The following is a 13,668-nucleotide window of genomic DNA, read 5'->3' on the forward strand; positions in this document are numbered from 1 at the left end:
GTTGTGCACTCTTGACCCAAGTGAATCTGGATTCAAGTCCAGCTCTGCCACTTTCAAGCTGATAAATTACTTAAGCTAAGCCTCAGCTTCCTCACCTATAAAATGGAATAATGCTAATACCTACTTTACAGGTTTGTTGTGAGATTTAAAGTTAGAACTTATATTCAACACTTTAGACCAGAGTCTGTAACATAGTAAGGGATCATTATGTTTTAGTTATAGCTAATGTTTGTGGCACATTGTATTTCCCCAAAAGGATTGCCACAGTGTCTCTGATCCAACATGCTCTTCTTACAATGTAACTATAACTCTCCTCCCATCAAGAGGTGGGGTCTGACTTTTCATGAATGGGAGTGGACATATGGCTATGGGGACGGGGCGGGGCAGGGGGGTGATGTATTATGAGTTCTGAGGGTAGGTCATAAAAAACAATACAGTTTCTGTGTGGTTCTCTTGGGATGCTCACACTTGAAATCTGCCTCCATGCTGTGAGGAAGCACAAGTCACCCACACCCCACGGACAGGCCCATTTGGGGAGGAACTGAGAGCCATCGATGGAGCGGAAACTCCAGTTCTAGTCAAACTGCCCCAGCTGATGCTGAGTGGGAAGAAATGAGCAGGCTCCACCGAACCCTGTCCAAATTGCGGATTCATGAGCAAAAGAAATGATTGTCGTCATTTTTAAGAACTAAGTTTTGGAACAGTTTGCTATGCAGCATTGGTAGATTATTTTTATTAATCTCCAAAAAAGGAATTTTCCTCCTGCCCTTATCATCTCCTAAGCCTCATCATCGATACCATGAAGAAAATCAGGCACGGTAGGAGATGCTGCTGCTTCTCACCCAATCTCCTGTTCTTCTTCTGGGTTTTGGAGAAGATGATAAAATGCCACCACCAGTTGCAAATATGATATATGGAGATTGAGGAACCCGAGGGTTTTCTGTGAACATAATTTGACCCGTCTCTTTTGGGAACAGAATATTTTCAAGGCCTGAGAGGCTTCTTGAAGCTTATGGGTAATATTCCCCGATAACATATACTCCACGATTATTCTTTCCCTTTCCCTTTCCCTTGGTTTCTGCCACTGGTGTGAACAGGAATAACCTCTTCTGTCCCCTTGAGCTTATTCAAGCCCCCTTGCCTCTTTAATGGTTTCAGAACACGTGAGGTGAGGCTAGAGGACAGGGTCTGATGACGAACCGAGGAAGATTTTACCCTTCTTAGGAAAACAAACTAGTTCGTTATATCAACTATGGTGTTTACATGTGTGTCTGTGTGTGATGGAAGGCGGGGAGGGAGTGCTACTGAGATTAGAAGTTGAAGAACTTCCCCGCCCTTCTTCCTGAGCACAGGCGTTGTTTGGACTCTTTTCTTTTGTCACAGTGGAAAGTTACTCAGTATGACCACTCAGAGCCATAGGACTACTGGACCCAACAAAATACCTCCTTGAGGGGTGGGGCCAACTGAGAACTCTATGCTTCATTCACTAAGACAAACTAGCCTTTTAGTAAAATTTTGCATTTTACTAAAAGAATGGAATAATAATGGACTATCTGCTCCCCCACTTGCCAACCCGAACTTCATTGGTGAAAATGACCTTGGGGCAGGTGTCCAAACCTGGGATCCTGGGTTAGGGGAAGGGCAGACAGTGACTTTCTGGTTTCTGGAAAATGGACAATATGTTAGAAACACAACTTCCTTTTGCATCAAATGGGAGACATTTGTAGTTTTGAAAGGCTCACATATCTTGCCCTCTGCCTCTTCCACCTGTGTGTCTCCCCCTTCCTTGAAAGACCAACAGGAGAGCTCTGGGTTCCACTCTAGGATGTGCTCAGAAGAAATGAGTGGGAAGTGAACTTGATACCCCCTTAATCTTCCCCAGGGACCCTGGCACTGGAGCTCCACTTTTAGAAATGTAGCTGAAGGATGCTTTTGCCTTCAACAGAAAGCAGCTGTGGCCTTCTAAGTGCCTTTCCAGGCCTAGTTTATATGAAGACTCAACCTAACACTCTTACCTCTGCAAAGTGGCATTTGAGCAGTTTGTCATCAAGATGTGCTTAAGGTGGGAGCTGTTTTTCTGGGCCCCCCTTCTTAGTTCTTCCTGTGTAAAAAAAAAAAAAAATTGGCATGTTTCTTAATGATATTAATTTAATAGGAAAAATGTTGCTGGCTATCACAGATAAGTTATAAAAGTCAAGAATCTGGCCTGTACAAGGCATCTGGCGAGGCTATTTACTGAAAGTAGTATTGCTAAATGATTTGTGAGCTGAATGGGGCAGGGTGGTAGGAAGAAATAGTCTCTTCATTATGTCCTTGGGGGAAGAGGATGGGGCCAAGAAAAGCCACTGGTGGGAGACTGACCCATGAGTCACACCAATACGAGTGGGTTTGTTGGCAGAGAAGACACTCTGAGCGCTCAATAACATTAGATGGCTTTTCTGGAGGAGGGGTAGTGTCAGCCCCTCTTGGCTGGGTCACCATGATCTCATTTTTTTGTTTGTTTGTTTTTTTTATAGTCAGCAGTGAAAATAGCCTTTCACCTCCAACGAACCGCAGTATAGAGAACAGTGTGATTCATCCGTCTCCTTTTGGACTTCCTGGTGAGTCCAAGGGGCAAATTTGTGAGCCCCCACAAGTAGCAACACTTTATTGATCCCTTTATTGGACCGAACTAGTGGTGCAGCAAATACCTTTGAGGAAGGTGAAAGAGAAACAAGACAAGGAGAACTCTCTTCGCCCCACCAGCAAGCTGCCAATCACTGCCCCCTAATCAGAATAACCTTGAGTTGTTAAATAGTTTGCTGATGCTCAGCTAAACCCCCTTCTTGGCTGGGGCCCCCTCTCCTGGCAGCTACAAGAGACTGGCTTTTACCCGAGAGTGAGGTTGGACTCCAGAACGGCTGAAGGCTCCTTATCTATCTCCCACCAGGAGTCCTGGAGGAGTGCGAAGCTGCCTTCATCATGTGACTGGGGATGGCAGTGATTCAGGGGGGCAGCAAGCTGGAGGGGAAGGAGCTGGTGTCATCAGCTGTTGTTAAGAAAGAATAGAGGAGCCTCGGAGGAAACTCTCCAGTCCTGAGAAGACGGGAGACCTGAGCTAGGTTGCCTAGCAACAGTGCCGCTCCTCTCTCCACCAGCCTTTCAGATTGCTGGGGCCTCTTGTCAGCTCCTGCCTTCTCATTTTTCCCTTCGGAATTGTCCTCCATATGTCTTTTAATCAAATTCCACCTGGTTAGAAATACTCCTGGGAGTGTGGGGTATGGATCAGGGCAGCCAGGGTATATTTTACTCTGGACTATGAAAGGTTTTAGAGAGTTCTGCTCTGGGCTGGTCTTCCTGAGAAGAGGACAGTGGTGTTTGGAACCCAGAAGCCAGAGCCAGATCTAGGTTCAAATTCCAGAGCCAGCGTTCATTAGATATGTCATCTTGGGCAAGTTTCTTAATCTCTCGATGCTTTAGTTTTTCCATTTATAAAACAGGGAGAATAATAGTACCTACCTCAATTGAAGATTTAGCATAGATTAATAGATAGCTGATAGATAATTGAAGATAGAAGGATAGGTGGATAGAACATAGATAGACAGACAGACAGTAGACAGAAGATAGTAGTTGAAGAAAGATAAGTGATAGATGGGTAAATGGATAGAAGATAGGTAGAAGGAAAGATGAGTAGACAGATGGAGGGATAGATAGGTAAATGATAGATAGATAGATAGATAGATAGATAGATAGATAGGCAGACAGACAGACAGACAGACAGATAGATAGACAGGCAATAAACAGAAGGTAGAATATAGTAGTCGAAGAAAGATAAAAGATAGGTAAACGAACAGAAGATAGAAGGAAAGATAAGCAGATGGAAGGATGGATGGATAGATGGATGGATGGTAGGTAGATAGATAAATAGATAGACAGACAGATAGATAAGCCTAGACAAGTGCCTGGATGGGCACTCATGTCAGTTATTTATAGTCCTAGAGGACAGCTGGACACAAAAACTTGCTCCCAGGTTGGGCAGAGGAGTAGGGGCCCCAGAGCTGCAGTTTCATAATTGTGTGTGATGTTGGGAGATTTCAAAGACAGCTTCTAACGGTGGCTTGCTGTGGGGTCTTGAGCAAGTAGTAACTTTCTTTCTCTGCTCTCGGTCTCCCCATCTGCAAGATCAGAGTATGGGACCACAAGGGCCTGAATTTCCTCACACCCTCCCTTGCCTTACGATGCTGGGATGTGGATTAAGTTCTGAGCCACCTCTGTTTCCACAGCTGTGGGGGGGATTAGAAAATGTGGCAGTGGGAGAGGTCTCCAGCTGAGCTCCAGAGGGGAAGTTTGGGGGAGTCATGGGTGACAATCACTCCTCATAGCCTCTAGGGGGAGTGTCTGGGCCAGGCCTGGGAAGAGTTCAGGGCCCTGCTCAGAGCTCCTCTGTACCTCCTCATACTGATTTCTGGTAGTTGCTCTCGGGATTGTAATGTACCTAACTTGTCACTTTCTATTTAAATGTAATATTTGACCACTTCAAGTAGAATGTGGAAACCTTACAAACATATGTCTCCTTTCCCTTTTACTTTATGTTTTATATATGTCATATATATTACATCTACATACATTAAGAGCCCCCTATACCCTAACAATGTTATATTTTGGCTTTCAATAGTCATACATATTTTTTTAATTTTAAGAGGAGAAAATAGTTTGTTATATTTATTCAGATGTTTACTATTTCTGTTGTTCTTCCTTCATTCTGAAGTTCTAATTTTCCCTTGTGTCTGAAGGACTTCCTTTAACATTTATTTTACAGAAGGTCTGTTGGCAATGAAATCTCTTGGTTTTACTTCATCTGAGAATGTATTTATGTAACCATCATTCCTGAAGAATATTTTCACAGGATATAGAATTTTGAGTTGACAGTTCTTTTCTTTCTGGCCTCCACGGTTGCGGAGAGAAATCTGGAGTCAAATTGTTATTCTCCTACTTAAAATGTGACCTTTTTTCTGGCTGCTTTCAAGATTTCTTTGTTGCCTTTCCTTTTCAGTTTGACTATGTTGGGTTTTATTTGGATTTATCCTGTTTGATGTCCCCTGAGGTTTTTGCATCTGTAAATTTGTCTTTCACTGAATCTGGGAAATTTTCCGTACTTACTTATTCAAAAAATTTTTTTTCTATACCAATATTTTTTCCTCTCCTCAAGGACTCCAATTACATGCACAATTAACATTCTTCTGTAAGAAAGATTTGTCCCTTCTCTCTCGTTTATTTAGTAATTTAATCATTTATATCAGAATGGGTTCATGGATAATTATTTTCTTCTTAGGTTATAATCCAATATTATTATTTATTTTGTGGCTCAAGCTGTTCTAGCTTTGGCTACCGAGAGCTTTTTCAGGTTAGCTCCTTTATCCTCGTGATATGCCCCCGTCCTTTTTCCACCCCCTAGAATCAGCCATTTCTCCAAATCGTCTTGGGTCCTTTTATTGGAGAAAAATATTTAGAAACCGAGATCTGGGCATTGGGCATGCTTGTGGCTGTTAGGATGTCACTGTCCGTAGGTGCCCTCAGAGGACAGAGCTATGAAATACATGCACGTATACTAACCCGTGTATGCTCATAGCATTTCAGTCAGCTCTTTCCTATAGGAAATCTCCTGCTAGGCACTACCATCTATTTTATTTTATAGTTGTTTGTGTTCATAGCTTATATTCTCTACCACCCTATAACTTCTTAGAGAGCTGAGTTCATACCCGAGACATTTTTTTTATACCTTCTCCGGTGCCACGCACATTGTAGGAAACTGGTGCGTGTTCGCTGGTTGCATAAATGAGTTGTGGGGGTTGCAGGCTTCATGACGTTTTTTAATGGTAAGAGCCCCAGGTTTTTATTTGAAAGATAATATTTAAAGTTATTAATATAAAAAAGTTTGCCATTTGAGGGAGATCTCACTCATGTAGAACAACTAGTCCTCTACAGTGCGGGAAGCAGGAAAGGTTCCTACACTGTCATTGAAACAGCTGCTGTTTGGAGAACTCTGATTGGCTGCCTGGCAGGGGACAAGCTGTGCTTCTTTCTGTTTGAGCTTCCCGTATTTAGCTCTCCCACAGATGCCTAGGGCTTTATTTGCCCTGCCCCCAGCAGGCCTGGTCCCACTGCCTCAGGTCTTCAATTAACCAGTCATTATCAATCTCAAACATATGAGAACAAATATTTTATGCTTTCACCTGTCCACTCCTATGCTCCCCAAACCCAGGGATGGTGGTCATAGTTTCACAAGTCAGGAAACCTGGCTACCTGCCGGCTTGGTTTCTTATTTGCAGGCCTGTTTTTAACTTCTGGTTTTCTTTAAGCCTTCTAATGGGAATCTAGACTATCTCTGTTTCTGGTTGTGATATCCTCGATTTCTCTCCTGGGCACCAGCATCCCCTCCTGCCTCTCCTGACCCTGGTTTAACATTAGGAGCTTAGGCTGTCAATAAGCAAATGCTCAGCCAGCACCCTGGGATGGCTGAATACAGGGCTTGGCTTGCTGGGGAAGGCTGCAGCTGGGGCTGCCAAGACCCAGCTGACAGCTGGGAGGACAGCGCACCCTCCTACCTACCCTTTCCCCACCTCAGACAGTGGCTTTCCCCTCCTTCTGCACTAGATCCCCTGACTGCTAAGAGGCAAAGCAGCATGCAGTTCCCAAGCTCTGGGTTGGGTGCCAGAGCCTGCAGTCCAGAGTCAGCTATTGTTTGATTTGCCTAAACCTGGCTCAGCAGCTGACAGAGAGCCAGACGTGTCTCCTTGTGGGTGGGAGGTTCACATTGACACGGGTTGCCGTGAACTACTATCTGGTATTTGCTCTGGCTGTTTGCTGTAAGACATCTGTGAGAAGCCATGCGTCTGGGAGAGAGGGAATTTTCTGGGGAGGCAGAAGGGGAATTTAGAGTATGAATGGGCCTGGGGAGACAGAGGTCAGACTTGACTAGGAGGTGAGAGGAAGCCCGAGCATCTTCCCAGGACCTCAGGGCCAGCAGGAGCCGAGAGTCCTGCCTGGAGGATCAGAGATGACATGGCATCTTTATTGCTTATGTTTTTCTCTCTCTCTCTTCTCTTCCCCTCCCTCTCTCTCTCCCTCTTTCTCACTCGCCCTCACACCGTCTCTCCCTCCCTCTTTCTCTTCTCCCTCTTCCTCTCCCTCTCCCTCCCTCTCTTCCTCCCTCTCATTTTTCTCCTCCCTTCGGAAGACTGCAATACAAAGTGACAGAGAGCAGCATCCTATTCATACTCCAAATGTGGAAACAGGAGGGATTCCTATGACTAGCGTGCAGCTGAAGTGTCTCTGGATCTTCTGAAACAGCTGGCCCTCCTCTCCATCCCCACCCCAGGGGCTATTTCCCGAGCAGTCTCTTGGAGCTCTGCACAGGACCAGCTTGCATTTGCTTCTCACCCTGGGCCTCCTTGTCCCTTGGCCCCTGCCCATCTGTCCATCCCAGCTGATGGGAAGCCAGCAGACAGAGAGCGCCTGCCCCAGGGGCCGGGGCAATGTGATGTGTTGGAGCACTTAACTCACTTTAATGGTTCCAGTGGCTTCTTTCTCCCCTGTTAGGAGGCTATTCCACAGTATTAATTTCCTTTGCATAATTTTTTCTCTAGGCCTGGCTCACAGGCTATTGTCCTGAGAACACAGACAGGCGGCGTCAGACCTCTACCCAAGCTTAGCCAACTCCTCCATGCTGGCGATGATTTTCTGAGGCGAATTAACTTGAGAAGGTTCTAAGATGCAGGGGATCTCGGGAACCACTGGGAAAATGTCTGATAGCTCTGGTGGCAGCGAGGGTGACAGTGGATTCAGGGCAAAGAGAAGGCAGCAGTACAGAAGAGAGCATCTCTGAATAAAACTTGTAGAAGAGAAAAACGTGTTCTAGTAAATGTCAAACTTTAAAAATATTACCCTTTAGGTGGACAGACACACAGATATCTATATTTTTTTTGAATAACAGTTATTAAACCTAATTTAATTTAATTTAATTTAATTTAATTTCTTTTTGGGGAGGCTGATTATCACAGGCTGCTAATATCCTGGTGTGGAAAGTGTCTTCTGAGATATATGGCTGAGCACTCCTACCCTGAATGTCCTGGATCACCGAGCCTCTGGAGTTCTGATGTCTTTTTTTCCCCCTCCTTTTTTCTCTTTTGTCGTCTTTATGGTTAGGCTATACGTCATCTGTTAAGGATACTAGTGTGCCTGTTTCTTGAACTGGTCACTCCCCTAATCTATAGCTTTAGTCCGTTGTGAGCAAGCAAACTATAATTTTAAACTAAGGAATACACACACACACACGCACACACACACACGCACACACACACACACAGAGCTATTAGAGTTAATAAATAAGTTCATTAAGGTCACAGGATAAAAAAAAATCAATTGTATTTCTATATATGATTAATGAACAATCGAAATATTTAAAAAATTCCATTCACAATATCGATAAAAAGAATAAAATACTTAGAAGTAAATTTAACAAAAGGAGTGCAAGATCGTACACTGAAAACTACAAACACTGCTGAGGGAAATGAAAGAATATCAAAATAAATGGAGAAGCACTTCATGTTCACGAATTGGAAGTCTCAGTAATGATAACATGACAATTCTTCCCAAATTGATCTATAATTTCTATAAAAGTTCAAGGCCCCCCCCCTTTTTTTATAGAAAGCAATAGGCTATTCCTAAAATTTGTATGGAAAAGCAAAAACCTAGAATAAACAAGACAATTTTGCCAAAAGAAAAAAGAACAAAGTTGGAGAACTTTCACTTCCTAATTTCAAACTTATTATATGGCTAAATTATCAAGATAGCATAGTACTGGCATAAAGATAGGCATACAGATCAATGGAACAGAACTAGAAGTCCAGAAATAAACCTTTATAGTCAATTGATTTCGACAAAGGTGCAAGGCAACTCAATGAAGAGTTTTTTCAATAAATGGTGCTAAGATAATTGAATATCCACATGCAAAAAGATGAACTTAGACCATTACCTCTCACAGTATACAGAAATTAACTCAAAATGAATCATACATCTAAATATAAAGGCTAAAACTATAAAAACTTTAGAGGAAACTACAAAAGAAAATCTTTGAGACTGACTTAGGCACAGATTCCTTGGCTATGACACCAAAAGCATGATTCATTGTTCTGATCTGAATGTTTGCATCCTCCCCCAAATTCACATGTTGATATCCTAATCCCCTAAAGGTGATAGTAATATTAGTAGACAGGGGGGTGGGGGTGAGAGGTGATTAGGTTATAAGGGTGAAGCTCTCATGAATGAGATCAGTGCTCTTATAAAGAGATCCCAGAGAACTCCCTATCCTCTCCCATGATACAATGAAAAAGTGCCAGCCACAAACAAGGAAGAGGGCCCTTACTAGAATGTGACCATGCTGGCACCTTGATCTTGGACTTCTCAGCCTCCAGAATTGTGAAAAATAAATTTCTGTTGTTTCTAAGTTCCCAAGCTGTAGAATTTTGTTGTTGCCATCCAAATGGATTAAGACATTCATAAAAGAAAAATATATTTATAAATTGACTTCATTAGAATTAAAAAGTTTTGTGCTTCAAAGACACCCATTAAGAAAAGGAAAATATTTTTTTAAAAAGGGTAAAAAATAAAAAGAAAATGTAAAGATAAACCACAGACTAGGAGAAATATTTACCAATTGCATCTGATAAAGGACGTGTATTGAGAATATACAAAGAATTCCTACAACTCAATAACAATAAGATTAGCAACCCAATTAAAAAATAGGCAAAAGACCTAGATAGACATTACAACAAAGAAAGTATATGAATAATCACTTAGGACTTAAAAAGATGTTCAGCATCATTAGTCATTAGGAAAATGCAAATTAAAACACATTGGCTATAATCAAAAAGCCAGATGACAAGTGTAGAGAAATAGGAACATGTCAAATGGTACATCCAGTTTGGAAAACAGTTTGACATTTTCTTTAAAATTTAAGCATAAATTTACCATACAGCCCAGCAGTTCCACTCCTAGATTTCTACAGAACCAAGAGAAATGAAAACATATGTCAGCATAAAGACTCACACAGAAATGTTCACAGAACTATGCACGACAGCCCAAAGTGGAAACAATCCAAATGTCCATCAACCGGTGAATGGATAAATAAAAGGTGGTATATCCATACAATGAAATATTATTCAGCCATGAAAAGGAAAGAAGTACTTATACATACTGTGACATGGATGGACCTTACAATTATTATGCTAAGTGAAAGAAGCTAGGCACAAAAGATTACATGTAATATGATTCCATTTATATGAAATGTCCAGGAAAGGCAAATATGGGGATAGAAAGTAGACAAGTGGTTGGCTAGGGATGGAAACAGAGATTAACTGCAGATGGGCATGAGGGATTTTATTGAGATGATGAAAATATTCTAGAAATGGAGTACGATAATGGCTACATATCTCTGTAAACTTACTAAAACTCATTGAACTAAATGCTTAAAATGGGTGAATTTTGTGATTGTAAATTATATGTCAATAAAGTTAATTTTTTAAAAGAGTAATTAGGTGCTAAGTGAGGGACCCAGGTACTTACCCTCAAGTAAAGTTCTTGGACTTTAGTCACATAGTAAATTGTAAGCTTTTGTACCAGAAGGAATGTCTAGGAGGGCACAGTCCTGTTTCATTCATTTCATTATCCTGTTTTCTGGGGCACAGTCGGTCTTAATGAGTTTTAAGGAAAGAAAGGCATGATTGACCAATGGGGCCGCTAGTTTAGTTACTAGAGGTAACATACTCTTTCTTTCTTGGCTCCAGAGCGTTGTGCATGGTTAGTGATTCCAGCTCTCCTGACTGCCCTCTGAACTGCTAAAGGGTTGGTGGTGATTGTGCCACAAAGTCCATACTCACTGCATGTTCCTTTATCTTGCTGTCATTCCATGTGGGTTGGTCAGGAGGGCAGAATTCTTGTCCTGATCTTGTTTCTCTCAGAAGGCCCAGCAAGACCATCTCACGTCCTCTGCAGCTCAAGTCTTCACCCTTAACCTTGAAGGCGCCAAGTCACTGGGGAGGCAGAGCCTGAGCGTTGGGGCTACAGATGGTGCTTCCCACAGAGGCTAAATGTGGGGAGGTGCATCAGCCAGATGTAAGTGAGAGAGCCAGGCCAGGGGGTGCAAAGCAAGGCCTTTGAAGCTAACGGCTAGATCTTTCACTCTCTGCAAACCAGACCATTTCATTTTTTGTACTCTTCTATTTATTTATTTTTTCCTCTATTACTCATTCCCTTTGCTTGGTAAAGATAATAGAATTCCAAAATGTGGCAAATATTCTCAGATCTGCAGAAATAAATCATTGCCCTTTTGTATAAATGGGGAGAAAAGGTGAAACAGATTGTATCAAGTAGATGTATTTTTTTGAAATCTTTGTTCTTTTGTTCTTTCGCACCACAGGGACCATGTAGTGTAACCCCATGTGTTTCACAGATAAGGAGACAGAGATCCAGAGAGAGCGGGGAAACAAAAAACCTCGCCCAGATTAACATAGCTTGAAAATGACACGGGCAAGATTCCAGCTCAGTTCAGACTCTGCAGAGGTCAGTCTGCTCTAACCACCAGAGCCAACGTCATGTGGGAAGTGTAGGCAGAGAAGAATAGCTTGACTTCTACATCTGAGTAAAAATAATTCCCCTATTTGCAGACACTTAGGAGATCACAGGCTTGAGGGTAAAAATAAAACTTGCTTTCTGACAGCACAAATCTTGTCAGACTAATCTAATTTCTCCTTTCCTGAGAGTCAGGCTTGGCTGTTTAGAAGGAAATGGACTGTGGGGGGAGGGGTGTTTCTGCTGGACTGGGCAGGGGCTCTCTATTGGTGGACATTCCTTCGTTCTCTTTGGCTCACTGTCTCTGGAGTCTGCTACCAGGTTGGAAGGAACTTCCCCAGGCTCCTCCATCCCCAGGAGCGGAGTCCTGCCCAAGGTGGATATGACCACAGAGAAATGAGAGTAGAAGATACCGAGAAGTGAAACAATGGGTTTCACTTGCTCTTTATTCCCTTTTATTTGATGCCAGGTATTGTCCGCATTGTTTCAGCCCTCTGCCAAAGGTAGGATCATTCAACCCTTCATATAGTCTCAAAACCTCCAAGCTGGCGTTTTACTTGGTGACAAGGACAGACTGCTGAGGGGTAGCAACAAATGGTCAGCAGATGAGCTCTGAGTTTGCAACGACTGACCCTGAAATCAGGTTCTGAGGGTAGGGAATGTTCTGACCCATTTCTTGTCTCACCAAGGGTGGAAATTAAGAGCAGTGGTGACATCTACTCTCTGTCGTCTTTTACCTTAATCGAATGTGAATGGACAAGCTGTCCCCTCATCTTTCCTTTAAAAAAATGTGTGGGGACGTGGTTCCATAGTGTAGCGGTTATAGCATGTCTGCTTTACACGCATAAGGTCCTGGGTTTGCGCCCCAGTGAAGCCACGGTCCATGGTCTACGGCCGTGCCACCCTGAACAAGCCCGATGTCTGATCTCAGAAGCTAAGCAGTACTTGGATAGAAGACCACCTAGGAAGACCAGGTGCTATAAGCATAAATAATAATAATAAATAATAAAAAAAAATGTGTGGGCATGTGAGTCATATCAAAAGAGCAAGCTATTGTGATTTCTAAATAAAAGGATTGTTAAAAGATTTTCAGAGAGTACGTGTTTCCTCTGTCACAGACACACGGCCCATCTTTTGGAAGAGCCTCAGAGAGTTATCAGCACAGTGTATTTTTCCAGTCTGCTCTCCAGGAAGAGGAAAAAAATCCTCCAGACAGTGCGCACACCCCAAGTGCCCAGCACGTGCAGGGCTAGCATATCGTATATGCTTTTGAATGCTTGCTGCACTTCGCCAAGCCTAAGTGAGACCACCCGAGGAAGTGACAGTTGAGGAACACTACAAGACTTCTGTTAAGGGTTATACCTGGTAAAATTGGGGCGAGGTGTCTTAATGTTTCCTTCCTTATTCCCTTTTGTTCACTTGTCTGCCTCCTTTACCATGTTCGGACACTTACAATGACACAGCTGCCATTCTCCAATTTTATGATCTCATTTCTATAGACATTATTACCAATAATGTCCCCACTGGCCTTCCTGCCAAGGCTGGTCTCTCTGCTGTTTCATCGATTTTCTACAATGTGGCTATATTCCCACATGTCACATTGCCTGGCCCAGGCACTGGCCTGACCTCCCATGGTTTCACTGAGTCCAGATTCCTGCCTTTCAGGAGCATTCCAGGTCTGGCCTCAGCCCCACTGATGTGGACCATATTTTATCGCTCCCTGACCCATGCCATACTTTAAGGAGGCTGCTCTGTTCTGTCCTTCTCGGGGCCAGGGTGCTCTCGCCTTTGCCCTTCCTTCGCCTGGGATATCCTCTCTTATTCTTCTTACTTACTGAACGAAACTTATTCTGACCTTTAGGCCCAGAGGCTGCGCTCGATGGAAACTTTGCCAAATAGTCTAGCCCACCCTGGTGATGATGGTCATGGTGGTTGTGGTGGAGGTGGTGGTCCTAGTAGAAACAATGACAGATTATTAAGCACTCACTGTATCAGCCAGTGTGGTGTAGTGGGTAATATGACTGCTAGCCAGTCTGTCTGTGTACAAATTCTGGTTTTGTC

This window comes from Pteropus alecto, unplaced genomic scaffold (genome assembly GCF_000325575.1).
Source record: "Pteropus alecto unplaced genomic scaffold, ASM32557v1 scaffold20, whole genome shotgun sequence".
Taxonomy (NCBI): Eukaryota; Metazoa; Chordata; class Mammalia; order Chiroptera; family Pteropodidae; genus Pteropus; species Pteropus alecto.